At 30.4% G+C, this 15,970-nt stretch overlaps 1 long non-coding RNA gene across 2 annotated transcripts; it reads right to left on the reverse strand.

Moving 5' to 3' along the window:
- Nucleotides 1-1,986: 1,986 nt before the first annotated feature.
- Nucleotides 1,987-8,953, reverse strand: LOC18612673 (uncharacterized). 2 transcript variants are annotated; one of them, XR_016024195.1, is made up of 5 exons: nucleotides 8,478-8,953; nucleotides 7,539-7,594; nucleotides 7,275-7,391; nucleotides 4,154-4,348; nucleotides 1,987-2,406 (listed from the first exon to the last, which is right to left on the reverse strand). It is a non-coding gene; the product is annotated as an uncharacterized LOC18612673 (long non-coding RNA). The 2 variants fall into 2 exon arrangements; XR_016024194.1 differs by lacking the exon at nucleotides 4,154-4,348 and having other exon boundaries at nucleotides 8,478-8,947.
- Between the last annotated feature and the right edge of the window lie 7,017 nt (nucleotides 8,954-15,970).

Consider the following 15,970-nt stretch of genomic DNA (forward strand, 5'->3'; position numbering starts at 1 on the left):
TAACAAAAAAATTTGTTGAAAATTTCATCAGTAAAAATCTCGTCGGTAATACTTTTTGTTGGAAATTTCCAACGAAAAATTTCATTGGAAAAAATTTGCTTTCTATTGGCTATCCTATTGTGATTTCGTTAAAAAATAAATTTCAACGAAAAACTCCGTTATAAATGAATTTCCAACGAAATTTCGTTGGAAATGCTTTTACAATGGAAAAAAAAGTTGCAAATTTCTAGCGAAATTTTTTATTGACAAACCATTTTCGATAGAAAATTCCATTGAAAAAGTATTCCTAACGAAGAATTTCGTTGGAAATTTTCAACAGACGTTTTTGTTGGAAACGCATTTCCAACAGAAATACATTTAGTAAAAAAATTTGCATATCCTGTTAATAATGCTTTTCCAACAAAAATTATGAATTAAAATTTTTGTAATAATTATCAATTGACATCCACAATTGACTTTCAAAATATATAAAAAAAACACACATTAAAAATCGAGATTCAAAGTCAAATTCATACAATTAAAAATTATCATAAATACACAATATCTACAAATGTTAAACACATATGAATATAAAGCTAAATATGTTATTAAATAGCTATACTAAAAAGTATCCTAGTGTAGTAGTGAAAAAGAGACATCATATAATCAAATGTTGTAGCTTACTTGTCAAAATTTGAGCTTGAAGGTCCCGCATTTCCTAGTTTTAAAAGCGCATTAGTCATGATCATGATTTCCATATGTGCCATAAATTCACTCATACTTTCCGCCATTGTATTCTTAATTTCTTCATGTATTTCCTCACGTATCTTACCCAAGTTTTCTGAAAGATTTTTCATTTTTTCTCCTAATGCAATTGCGGGACTGGTAGCATTTGAGTTGATAGGGCCACACGCAGACTCAGATGTTGCTACATTGCTATGTGTTTTAGTAAGTAAAGCTGTAATAGGCACCCGAGTACCAAACCCATACATGTGAGTGCGTGTAGTCTCCATCCCTCCAATTGTTGCAGTCCAAGCATGTGCATCGAATTCTGGCTGAGAAGATGAATCCTCACCATACATCTGCGATAATACAAAATTATACATTTCCTATATAAAAAATTAAATAAGATTATTATTCAACTAGATCGTCATCTTTGAAGTAAAAATTAATCAATTTTGTACGTACACTCGTAAACTTAGACTTGTTATCTATAAAATTACCATGATCCCCTGAACGCTTATGAGTGCAGTTGAACACTTCCAAAAAGCTAACATCTCATTTCATCTCAATTGCTTGCATTTATTTACAACTATATATACTCATTCATAATCGATATATATAAATAACATGTAAGGAAAAACCAAAGTCAAACTACTAAATATACAATTTAAATTTATTTTGAAAGAAAACCATACATATAAATGCGAAGTAAGATTAATTCATACCATCCTTTTTGTATGAACAACAAATGGAACTGAATCGTCAGTGTGCTTTGGATTGCTTCCTTTTTTTGACGTTAAACGATTTTACCTTACTTTTCTTGATTTGTTTTGCCATTTTTTTGTACCACATACCGTATCGATAAGGGCATCCCAGATTTCATTTGTGATCCATTCCCTTGACATGCCTTTGCAATCCCTAATGTTGTTTGTTTTGGCTTCTGTCATTGCTTTATTCATTTCTTCTGAAAGCATATCTCTTAACCAATCGAAAAAAATTTTATCTTATATTCGTCGAACCAAAACATCTTGATTTGTAGACCAAACACATTTTTCCTACATCAAAATAATAGAGTAACTAAAAAAATTAATACAAATTAATTGAAAACATAAGGTTATAATTTAATTGAATAACAAACATAATACCTGAAATTTTTTAAACATTAACTCCTTTACATCATTAGGGACTTTCCTCCATGTCAACCATGGACCATGGAAATGATTTTTTTATAATCCTTGTTATTGTAGCTATGACCCCTTGCTGAAAAAAAGTACTTGTAGAATATAAAAGAAAATTTTGATATATTAAAATTCTTAACAAATATAACAATTTCATTATAATACAAGATAACATATCTCTCCCCAATAGGAGTTATACGCAATTTGTCGGATGGATTTACAAGAGTCTGTAATCCTACACCAGGCCCTCTATCCCTTGACCTTGAGGTTGTATCATCTACACTTGCACCTAAATCAATAGATGGGGATTTACAAGAATCGTGAGTAGATGTCTCATTTTCTACTTGCTCTGTAGATGCACCAAACAAAGAAAGTGGCTCAAATGGCACATCATTATTGACCTGCTGCATCTGTGGTTGAATAGATAGATCAATAAACGCACTAGCATTTGTAGGCAAAGACATACTTCTATAGGAATTTGTTGATCTAAGTCTCGATTTTGAATGCTTCCCTTTAACCGTCGTTCCTGAAATAAGAAACTTTCTAAAATTCATACACAAATTTTATTAAATAAAATTGAAACAAAGTATAAAAGTCATCAATTTACAACAATCAGAAGTAATTCCTAATCATTTTTACAATAAAAGATGCCATTATATGGTATTCATTTCAACATTTATAAACATAAACTATAATTTATAATTTTTTAACATGTCAAGATCTTTTAATATTATAAAATTAATGTTAAACAACTATATAACAAAAAATATAAAACCAATATCATATATGTCTACCATCATCAATCACTTTTAGAATAAGCAAACTCATATTCTTCATTCTTATCACTATCATCACTAAAAGTTTCGTAGTCGTCATCTTCAAGTTCATCTTCATCTTCATTTTCATCTCTTTCCATGTCATTTTCTTCAGCTTCATCTCTTTACATGTCATATTCTTCATCCTCAATCAAAAGATTAACCTATTCATAATCACCACTTTCTAAAATTGAAAAGTTATCAAGTTCTTCCAATAAAGTACCATTAATTGAAATAGACACATCTTCTTGGTACACTTCTTTATTCAAATCAATTTGATTTTCTCTATCTCCACTACTAGGAATGTGAACTCTACTCCTAGCTTTTGTTTTAAATACTACTTACCAATTACGACGATCTTTTCTGCTTGATGGATAACTACTATAATAAACTTGGTGAGCTTGTGCAGCTAAAATAAATGGTTCATTAGTTGCAAGTATTGAGTTGTATTCAATTTTAACATGACCATGCAAAAGATCTACCTTAATACCTTTTTCAGTATCAAACCAATGACATTTAAATAGCACAACTCTATTTCCAATACCAAAATACTCCAACTCGATTATATCCACTAAAATACCATAAAAGTCACGTTCATAATTGTTGTAAAAACTCCCTTTTATGTAGACTCCACTATTCATTGTCTTATGATTTTGTCCGTAATCTAAGGTGTAAAACTTGAAACTATTTACAAAGTATCCTTCGTAACACCTTATCATACGTCCTGGACCATAAGAGATTTCCAGTAAATGTAGGTCAATTTCATCCTTATGTTTGGTAACTTACGAACATGACATATAAGATAAAATATTATTAATTACATAATTAATGCCTCGATGTTATTAAAAATTCACTTCTAATTTACATAAATCTACATAATATTTAAACCATTTCATGAATCTTGCATCCCGTACTTTCTCCAATTCATCTTTCGATATATGCACAACATCTCTCTTTACCATTTCATCAAATATCCTATCATCATATCCACAATTTACAGATTAAGTTCATTCTTATAATCAATCATTTGAGTTTATGGTAGAATGGTACTTACTTAATATATGAGAACATCTCTTCACAATTCATTAAAACATATAGCTCAATAGTATAAAACTCATCCTCATCTAAAAGTCGGGATTTATCTAATGGGTCAAAAGCTCACCTAAAATGAGTGAAAATTGAAAGACGACCAAGAGAGTCCACGTCTCCCCCATCATCATTACGTGACACTCGATTTAATTTTGTTTGCACAGTTGGTTCAAAATACCATGAGCAAAACAAGGAGATTTTCTCGATAATATAAGCCTCACATATAGATCCTTCACCAAGGGCTCGATTATTTACTTTTTTTTTCAAATGTTGCAAAAATCTAAAACTCACAATATTCATCAAACTTAATAATTCAGTACCTAAAATTCTTGTAATAAACTATTTAAAAACAAATAACAATTATAATACCTCTCAAATGAATACATCCATCAAAACTGTACGGGTCTACCAACTTTTGCCTCGTAAGGCAAATGAATCGACAAATGCTCCATAGAGTTAAAGAAATTGGGAGGAAATATCCTTTCTAGTTTGCATATAGTTTCACATATTTTTCCTTGCAAAGCTTCCATATGATCTACAGGAATTTTAGTTGCGCACAAATCTCTAAAAAAGTGAGATATCTCAGTAATCGCATCCCAAATTGAGTGAGGCACCATATCATGAAAGACAATTGGGAGCAATCGTTGTAAAAAAAATGACAATTATGACTTTTCATTCCATAAAATTTACAATCAATCTCATTAACACATCGAAATATATTCGATGCAAAGCCATAAGGTAATCTCAATTGTTTCACCCAAGCACAAACATTTTTTATTTTCTCCTTATTTAAGGTGTATAAAGCCTTAGGGTTTAAAATTATTTCATTATTTTCCACCAATTCTAATTCTGACCGCTTGCAATACACCTTCAAATCTTGTTGTGCCTATAAGTTGTCTTTCGTTTTTCCCTTAGCATCCATCATTATGTTGAATATATTCTCCAATACATTATGTTCAATATGCATCACATCTAGATTATAACAAATAAGAAGCATATGCTAATAAAGTAGATCTCAAAATATACTCTTCTTCACCCAATTATGACTTACACCATAACCCGAAATCTTCTGCTTACCACATTTTGTTCCGAATGGGAGATGAGGAAGCGAATTCAAACGTGATAATATTTCCTCACATGATAATCGAAGAAATGGTAAGTCATGCTCAACTTTTTTTTTAATAAATTTGTCTCTCTACCTCCTAAAATGATGATTAGGTCGCAAAAATTATCGATGACAATAAGAAAAACAAGGTTTCCTACCATGATCCGATATGAAAGATTTAGAATATTTCATGCAATAAGAACATGATAATCGTCCATGAGTACTCCACCCTGATCACATACCGTAAGTAGAAAAATCATTAATTATCCATAATAATGCTGCCTTCGTATGAAAATTTTGTTTCCTATATGCATTACACGTGACAACGCTCTGGGTCCATAATACTTTCAACTCATCTATCAAAAGCCTTAAGAAAACATCTATGTTTTGACTTGAATTTTTTCCCTGAAATAATCATATTAAGAAATATATATTATTGTTTCATACACATTCATGGGGGCAAATTGTACACACAAAGCATTATTGGCCAAATAGAATAAGGTTTCACAATCAGTCCAAAAGGATTGAAACCATCAGCACATAACCTTAGTTTGACATTTCGAAGTTCCATTGCAAATAACTCATGTGTGTGGTTGAATTGTTGCCAAGCCTCACCATCAACAGGATGTTTGAGAACTCCATCATCACTTTGATTTTACGCATGCCACATCACATGTTCAGCAATTTTGCATGACATATAAAACCTTTGAAGCTTGGATATAAGTGGCAAGTAATGCAAAATCGCGTAAGGTATTTTCTTTTGCCTTTTCATACTTGATTTTCTTAATTTATACCGAGGATGCCCACATATCATACAATGCTCAAAATTAGCAGTTTTCTCATAAAATAACATGCAATTGTTTTTGCAAGCATGAATTTTGATATATCCCAGTCCAAGTTTTGCTACCTTTTTTTTCATTCTATAAAAGTCAGTAAGTAAAGTTTCATCTGATGGCAATATATTTTTTATTCTATCCAACAACTGATCAAAACATGATTCATTCAAATTAAACTCTGACTTAACATTTAAAAGTTACGATACAGCTAAAAACGTTGTCTGCTTTGTGCAACCTGACCACAAAGGTTGGTCTGCATTACTTAACAAAGAGTAAAAGCTAGTTGCTTTTGGATTTGGATCTTCTTCCACAAACCTTGACTGATTATCGTGACTATAATTGGAAGCAATTTCCGGACCCATAGCATCTTTAACCATTCTAGTATATAGATTTTCTATTTCCACTTCATATGTGAGTTTTTCATATTCCCCATGTTCCTCATTTCTAGCATATGGTTCAACTCTATCTCTACTTCTTGATGATTGTCTAACATCATGTTCCCTATGTAAACTCCAAATTGTGTAAGCACCAGTAAAACCATTTTTAAGGATGTGCTCTACCACCTTATCGGAATTTAGAAACTTGTTGTTACTACATCGAAAGCAAGGGCATTTGATTTTATTCTCCCACATAAATGTAGAGTTAGAACGTGCAAAATAAATGAATTCATTAACTCCATTTACAAATTCATCTGTAATGAATCCATCAGAAGTTAAGCAACGGTACATCCAAGATCGATCTTCTATCATTTTGTAATCTCAAGTGTCATAGAATATAATAGTCAAGAGTAATTTCCACTGTTGTTTAAAATAAAATTTGTTAACAACTACATTCCAATATGAAAAACTAAGTTAAACATTTTAAATATAAATTTTAAAAAATAATAACATGTTAGGATAGTAAAAATGATTCCATACAAGAATAAAAACAAAAAAAACAAGACGCTATATAAGTGTAACTTTATAAATGAGTAGATAAATTCATATTCACAAGCTTTTCTATGTATTAATGAGTACAAAATCCTATAAAACCAAGTGACTAAGAAATGGCCAAAACTCTTTTGCTTTTCCTTTTGGATAAAAATTAAGAACTATGAATTGGACCCCAAGTCATGATTAGTTTTTTATGATAAAAAAATGAAATTCAACATTGGAAAGGAATAATTATGTTTTTAAAGTAAGAACTTTTGATATGTTTATTATTTATTTTTAAAAAATAATAAATATTTAGATACAAAAGTAAATGCCAAACCTAAAGAAAGAGTAAATAGTACATTTTTTTAAACTTATATATATAATTTTTAATTTTTTCATATTTTATTTGATTTATATCTTCTTCAATTCAAAGCAGGTTTAAGGGAAGTGACCAGCATTACTCATGACTTGACCAATTAATGAATACGAAACTAAAAAGTCTCAAGTCTTCTTTGATTATCATGGAGACAACACGTTTGGCTCTAGTACATCTCTTCGATCATGGCTAAAAGGTAAATAAGCAATCAATTCTTACTATTTATGGAAAGTAAAAATAATGGGAGGGTAAAAAGTACCTGTGCTGAGTGACAGTGACAAACAATGTTGGAAGATGTTGACAATAACAGTAAAAGATGCAGAGATGAGAGAACACAACCCAGAAAGTGATTTAACCAGCAAACTTCTCTAGCTTTCTGCTAAAAGAGATTTACATGAGGAAAGAAAGCAATATTTAAGCTTAGACTTCATATTTTCATGAAAATTGATAATTGCTTCACTACAATCTTGTTATGTATAAAAGCTAGCTAGACAATAACGAATCAAGTCAGCAAAGTACTCACACTTTAAGAGAATGAAAAGAAGACGGAAAGAGCTTGTTACAGCAAGATGATACTTCCTGAAAAGAAGAAGAAAAGAGCTTATTGGTTCAGCGATTGTTAGCTGTATTGGCTTATTTTATTGTAGCATCAGCAAAAATTTTTCTTATTAAAAATGTTTTCAAATTAACCCTAAATCATAAACTTGATCCATTAATTGCACTCTTGCTGACTAATTACAGAGTAATTAATCCTAGAAAACTCCCAATTCATACGTATATATCAATGAATATGTATTAGAAGACAAAACCTGGTTTCAAAAGGGACGGGTAACTTCTAAACTCTGAATAAATAATATGTTCAACACATTTTTTTTTTTTTTGAAAGGCAAGGAAAGAATTATTTATTAGCAATTCCTTTACAAAACTACCAGGCATGCGGTAGTGAGCAAGAAACACAAAACAAGGGAGAAGAACCCCCTATAAAGCCTGTTACTTGTGATATACAAAAGAACCCAGAGCAATAAACCTCAAGTTGCAAATGGGATCAACACAACGACTCCGAATGGAAACAAAAAAGACAAAGAGTCAAAACACTCATCCCACCGCAACCAACTCACAATAAACTGTATAAAACAAAATGACCAGTAGCAGCCTTAAGCAATCAAAATCAGGCAGTTACCAAGCTTCAAGTGCAGCAAATAATCCCAGAAAAAGTAAAGCAACAACTCGCCAAAGACTAAAGTCAAGATCAATCCTGGGTGAAAAGCCATTTCCAAACCAAGACTCCAGAACCTACCACAGCAGCAGACCAACGAAACTCAAACAGCAACAGCAAAAATTTTACAAAAATCTCACACACAAGAATCAGTAAATTGCTAACACAGATTGGTAAAAAAACAACACAGCAAACAGAGATTTGCAGCAAACGCAACAAAACAACACAATTAAGTGAGCGACGCACAAAGATTTGCAGCAAAAAGCCTCTGGTCTCGGCACAAGAAAGGGAAGCAAAGTAGACTCGATTTGGGTAAAGTGAACGACGCACAGAGAAGGGCAGCAAACAACCTCTGGTCTCAGCACAAGAAGACTCGATTTTGGGAAAGTGAGGACGCACGAAGAAGGGCAACAAACAGCCTCTGGTCTTGGCACAAAAAGACTTAATTTCGGGAAAGTGAGCGACGCACGGAGAAGGGCAGCAAACAGCCTCTGGTCTCGGCACAAGAAGAGAGATTTGAGGAAAGTGGGCGACGCACGGAGAAGGGCAGTAAACAGCCTCTGGTCTCGGCAGAAGAAGAGGAAGCAAAGTGATAGATTTAAGGAAAGTGATAGACGAATATGTTAGGGATTTGAGTTACTGTTATATGGGTTTGGTTTCTTTTAAAATTAAGTTGGGGAGTTTTAAAATCGAAATCGGTTTGTATGGGTGGTAGACTTGGTTAAAGTTAACTAATTCTTAATTTGATCACAGTTTCAAGTTTTTGTAGTAAAACAAATTTAAATATTTTAAATTTTATTAATAAATTAAATTTTTTATATTATTTAATATAAAACATAATGTTATATTACTAAATTTATTATATATATATATATATGAATGACACAAATTATATGTTATAATTTGATATATATTACAAAATTTGTATAATTACTTATTAATATAATTTTATAAAAAGTATGATAATAACTAATAAAATTAATAACTATAATCATATAAATAAAATTTACTATAAGCTTACATATAAAACATATTAATATATATATGTATGATATTTTAATATCTCATATACATACATGTATATATTAACTTATAAAGTTATATCAATTAAAGAATATAACTTGTAGTTTCATATTAATACAATAGGTTTTTTTTTTTATGAATAATGCAAGTTTATATATATATATATATATATATATATATATTCCATAGTTATGATTCTAATTTGTATACATAGATATAATAAATTAATATATTTTAAATATATTATATTAATAAGTTTATTATATATCTATCTTCTTAATTTATATATATTAACTAATTAATATTAAAACGTACATAAAGTATTATTATTTTTTGATTAATTTATTATTATATCTTATCATGTATTTTTATAAAATTAAAAATTTTATTTTGTTCTTTTTATCAATTTTTAATGTTATAAAATTAATGAATTTGAAATTATTAATTTATAATTTATGATTCAATAAAATTTTCAAAAATGTAAAAAAATAAGCAAAGGAAAACATATTTAAACATTTAAATATTATAAACTTAAGTATGTATATATTTGTTTTCATTAATATCTATTTTTTTATAAAGGTTTAATAAAATTTATAAAAAGTTTAAAATATTTGAAGACAAAAAGTGCACTTTTACTATTTCCAACGGAATGTTCCATTGGAAAATTTCCGTTGCTAACAGCTTTTTCCAACAAAAAATTTCGTTGGAAACTTTAATGGGCTTTCAAATTTTTTGGGTCCTTAAACTTTCTGATGGATTTCCAGCGGATAATTTTCCGTTGGAAAATTCTAACGGAAATCCATTAGAAATTCCGTCTGAAAATTTGGTGGGAGAAATTGTTTTGGTTCAAAAAAATTTTCCAACGGATTTTCAACAGAAATATTCCGTTATTATATTTTCATTGGAAATTTGTTGAAAATCTGTCAAACAAAATAACAACATTTTTTTGTTAGAAATCCGTTGAAAATTTCCAACAAAAATTTCCAACGGAATTTTTTTCGTCAGAAAAAATTTGTTTTCTTGTGGTGTTAATACCAAGCTTTATAGTACAAGTGAAATATGAACACTTATCAAAGAAGATTAACATTTGTTCTAATTGTTAAAACATGTGTAAAACAAGAGTTTTAACATAGCATGCACATCTCCACATATGAAGGCAAGCAACTGCCAATATATATGCATTTTTTGGCTTCAACCTCTGCTTTCTCTCTCTCTCTTTCTTCTTGCGAATAAAATGATTCAATGAAAGATCTTCAAACTAATAAGGAACTTATTTTGAAAAAAAATTGATCAAGGATATTGGCATACTAGTTTAACAATAAATTACAAGCAGAAAATCAATGTAAATGAGAGAAACTATTCAACACAATGGGTCATGATAGTTTTGCCAAGAGAAAACATTTATAAAATGCTTTGCAAAGAGAACCACGACATAGACCCATTATGTCATGATAGTCTCCGACCAAACATAAAATTGCAATGTCAAATATGCAATGTATAATGCTTGATTCCAAAGAATAAATTAACAACGAAAGTTGAGCATATAAATACCATGGCTAGGAAGAATGAGGTGCTTGGCCCACATATAAGAAGAAATCAGGTGAGCCATCTTTTTCTCTTCCTTGGTTTCTTTTTACACTTTCTCCACCAGAGATGAGTTCTTTTTGTCCACATCCTTTACGCGGTTGATGAGTTTCAATACGTCATCATGTTCTTTGTCACCCAAGAAGACAAAGAAGTTTTCTTCAACCATGGGAAGACTAGGGAAATAGAAAAATGAGATACTAACGAAGAATCAGCGAGAAAATGTTAATGGTATAGGATTTTCGAAAGGAAAAAAAAAACATTAGCCTTAACAAAAATCTTAGAGGAGTGTTTGACTTGAGACTTATTAGGGAAGTGCCATGGTTTGAAGGGGGCATTAGTCTAGCTTTGTGTTTGTGTTTTGTAACATGAGCAGAGTTTTTTAATTGGGAATTTTATGGTTGGAGGCTTACTTGGGGAGATAGTTTGGGGCTTTGGGTTCGTCTAGATTCATTATTACAAGTATGCCCTCCAGGCCTCTGAATTAGCCTTTTGGGAGGCTGAAAATTTACACTTTTGCAGGTTTATTCCGTTTTGTCTTATTATCTAGTGATTCTAGGTTTTGACTTTTAATTTTTAACCAATGCTAAAACACTTGAGATTTAAAATAAAAAGGTCTTTTTTTTCTGTTTTCTAGGTGTTTAGTGTTGGATAGAAAAAGAGTAAGGCAAGATTTGTGGTTTATTTAGGAGTATGATATGCATATCGATCACAAAGATTTTTTTTTTGGGTAATCACAAACACTATCAAAAATGAACATTCTTTCGACAATATTTATTTCATTGAAAATTAGAGAGTACTACTGATAGATATCCAACCATATAATTTTTTTCAAATTGAATTGCTCACAAATTTCCAAAAAAAATCCATTTTTTTGAAAAACATTATGTGTAATTTAAGAAAAACATTGAAGTGAATTTTTGATGAATCATTTTATTGAAAATGCATCTGACATACATTTGTTGACGGATTTCATCAAAATTGGCCCTTGAAAATAAAAAATAATATTTTTTTGTATTTAAATCTTTTACGGACAAAAATTTTGTTGGAAAAGGATAACTATAAAAATTTGATCATCTTGTTTTCTTCTTCATTTCTAACCCCTTCTTTTCTTCATCTTAAACGCTAACTGTCGCTCCCACCCATTTATTTTTTCCCTCTTGTTGATGCTCTTATTGACAATCCTTTGTCTTCTCCTCACATCGACGGTTCACAAGCCTTTTCTCATTCTTATGTTTCAAAAGCTTGCCTAACCTTTCTTTTTATTCTTCTTCAATTTGTCTCTTTTTTCTCATAATTGTGATTATCTATCTCAAAAATAGAAAAATCTCTAAAATATGGGGTTTCAATTATTCTTTTTCTTGTTTTTGTGGTAAAAAAAATCAATGTCTTTTAATTGATTTATTAAATTGTGATTGTTTTGGGTTGTTTCTTTGTTCTTTAGTTCTTTAAAGAATTATATGAGTGTCTATAAAAAGTTAGTAATGTTTCGTGCTAGTGAAGATTGTAGCCAAATGGAATTATTTTTGCAATTCGGAGGAGATAAGTCCTTAGATAGTTGAGAGTTTAACCATGATGCAATTAACAAGGGTGTAGCTGAGATGATCATTCTAGATGAATTGTCTTTTAAATTTGTGAAAGGTAAAGGGTTTAAGTGTTACATGTCCTTAGCATGTCTTATATTTTGTGTATCATCATGATGGGTCGTTGTTAAGGATTGTTTTAAAATTAATGTTGATGAAAAGAACTACTTGAAGCAATTCTTGAAAACATCTCTTGCTTGAGTATCTCTTACCACAAGCACATGGACTTCATTACAAAGAATTAATTATGTGTCCGACAATACACTTTATAGATAATGATGGGAAATTATTAAAAAAAGATTTAAAACTTTTGTCCCATTTAAAGTCACAGAAGTGAAGCCATTAAGAAGGAAATTGATAAAGTATTGCATGATTGGGGGATGCAAAAGGTTTCTTGTGTTACAATTGATAATGCTAGTTTCAATGATATTGCAATCACACAGTTGAAGAAAAAATTTAACATTGCTGGAACTAGTATTCTAAGAGTAAATTTCTTCATAAAAGATGAATTGTATATATTATTAATCTTATTATGAATTATGGATTATAGGAAATGAATGAATTAATTGCTTGTGTTAAAGCAACAATGAGATGTATTAAAATCTTCTGTTATGTTAACCAGATTTAAGGAATATGTTGCTAATGAAGAAATTCAAAGTAAGAGTTTATTGTATTTGGATGTTAGAACCAGATCGAATTCTATTTATTAAATGTTAGATGTAGTTCAGAAATTTGAAAAAGGTTTTGAGGCTTTTGATGTGATTGATAATTATTCCATTATTAAGTTAATGATGGGAGATAAGGTGCCTGATCAAAATGATTAAGCAAATGTTAAGAGAATTTTCGCAACAATTTTATGGTTTGATCCTAAGGATTTAAGGTTTTTCTTATGTAACCTTTATCACTTTTCTTAATTGTATTTTGTGAGGTGTTTTGCACCTTGGAAGAATAGCAAGAAATTTCTAATGTTAAAATATGGGCGATGGCAAATAGAATGAAAGACAAATTTGACAAGCATTAAGGAAATGTGAAAAAAATGAATATGGTGCTTTCATCAACTTCGATTATAGATCTTAGGAAAAAACTTGGTTTTGTTGAGTTTTTCTTTGAAAGAATGTATTCTTTTGTGGAAGTTTCATTGATGATTAATATGATGAGAAAAACAATGGAAGAGTTGTTAATTGTTATGAGAAACTGTTGCAACCTCAGTTTGAAGTTGTTGGTGAAAGTAGTCAAGAGAGCCAAATGAAACAAGCCACTTGCGAAATTAAGAATCAAAACCCAAAAGCAAAAGTTCTTATTTATGCGTGTAAGAAGTATAAGATGGAACGTGGCAGAGAATAGCATAAACAAAATTGGGTAAATATTTAACTGAGGATGATGTTACAAAACATGATGACTTTGATCCTCTCACTAAGTTGAAATTCAGTAGTCATAGCTTTCCTACACTTTCTAATATTGCTAGTGATGTATTGGTGGTTCCGATGTCAATAGTTGCTTTTAAATCTAGTTTTAGTATCAATGGACAAGTGCTTGTCGCGTATAGGAGTTCTTTGACTCTTAAGTTTGTACAAGCACTCATTTGTGCTCAAGATTGGTTATATGGATCATCATGTTTTGTTCTAAATGACACTTATTTTGATTTGGAAGAGCTTGAGCAAGCTGATTTGGATAGTTATTTTCTTTATAGTTTCCACCATTATATCACTTTCTTTATTTTTATTTCTTTGTAATTCAATTTTTTATTTATATGTTTTTTTATTTTTTAATGTATTTTTTTATTTGTCAAAGATTGCATCGGATCTTGCAATTGATTAGAAAAAAAAATTGTATTGACTAGTGACTACTTCAATTTATTGGTAATATTATTATTAAGTATTATGCATATTTTTGTTTATAATATATTTAGGTGATCCTAACACATTAATTTATACTAATTATACTTTTTTTAACACTTTGGGGGGGTGTTCACATGGGATTTGGGTGATTGATAGATTTGAAATTGTCGAATTAGAGGTCCATGTTATAGAATTTATGGATAAATTGTGTAACTTGTGTTGTTGACGTGTTGTCAAACTTAAGGATATGTACAATTTATTTTTACTATTGTTGAATTTATGTTGTTGTGGTTGTGGAATATAATTTTTTTTGTTAGCCAGTTATTTTTTTTCTTAATCTTTATTTTTTAAATAGTATATCATTAAAAATATTAAAACATTGTTTAAAATTGTTAAAAAAAAGTTTACAAATAGACCAATCAACTTGAGCGGACTAAATAGTTGTTGTTTTCGGTTACGTGGGTTAATGTTTTAGTGGTTGGTCAATTTGGTTCTCTCTCTCTAGTCGATTTTTGAGCTTATCCAAATCAACCAAACTGACTGACTGCTTTACTTTATGAAGGCTTCATCAATTAAGGTTTTATGACGTAATTTCCCAAGAAACCTTCCATTAGAAAAGGGCATTTTTTTTGCAGTGAAAGATAAGTTAACATTTGTAATCTTGAATTTATTATGAAGTGTGTGATTTTAAGATATTGTTGTTACAAATTTATTAATATTTTATGTTTTTCTACTCTAAAATAAGATCCAACATATAAAAATGCGGGAAAGCTAATTTTGTTTTTGGTACATGGGAGCAGAAATCACTTAATCTATCACAACTCTAGGCCTAACAACTCCAACTAAATCATCTTGAAGCAAAAGGGGTAACCCAGCTGGTAGAGATTGTAGCTTAATAACTCCAAATTCCCCTAATTGAGCCTTCTTATCAAGAAAATCAACACAAAAGTTTGCTCCCTTATAAATATGATGTACTGTGGATGCCCAATCTTTCATCAATAACTGCTAAATAGAATAAATAACCGATAAAAAAGGGTCTTTATCTTGGATAATTTGATGAATTTTCAAGAAAGCAAGTTTAAAGTCCGATTCAACCACAATTTGTTGACACCCATGATCCCAAGCTAGTTTAAGACCCATATGAATGGCATGTAGTTCAGCTTTTGGAATAATGCTCGTACCAAGTCTACCCATGGACCCAAAGATCCAATATCCACGATTATCTTGACATAAACCTCCCATGCCAAGCTCTTCTGGATTGAAAGTAGCAACTACATCAACATTCATTTTAATAAAGTTCTTAATAAGTGGTTGCTAAGCAATTAAGCTTAATTGTTGAGGAAAGGAAGAAAAACGACCCACTTGAAACTCCATGAAACCCCTTGTAATAGCAATTATAGTAAAACTAGCATTGGATGGCCATTGATATCCTTATTTAAAGAGGCACTTATTTCTAAACTTCCAAATATGCCAACAAGTAAAACTAAAGAGAATGATCCATGGAATGTTACCTTCCACAAGAACACTCTTCCTATTAAGATTATAAAGGATCTAATCATGCAAAGAAAGACCACTAAAATGGTCATGGACACCAAGGAGTGTTTGAAATTTTCCTTCGAAAACAGGCTTATGTCCAACCAACCAAAAAAAGTGGCTGATTTTAGGTGCCATCCCATGTTCCATATTCGGGACCAAGCAAAGGAAGTTATAC

Source organism: Theobroma cacao, chromosome 1, assembly GCF_053813885.1.
Source record: "Theobroma cacao isolate CCN51 chromosome 1, ASM5381388v1, whole genome shotgun sequence".
NCBI lineage: Eukaryota > Viridiplantae > Streptophyta > Magnoliopsida > Malvales > Malvaceae > Theobroma > Theobroma cacao.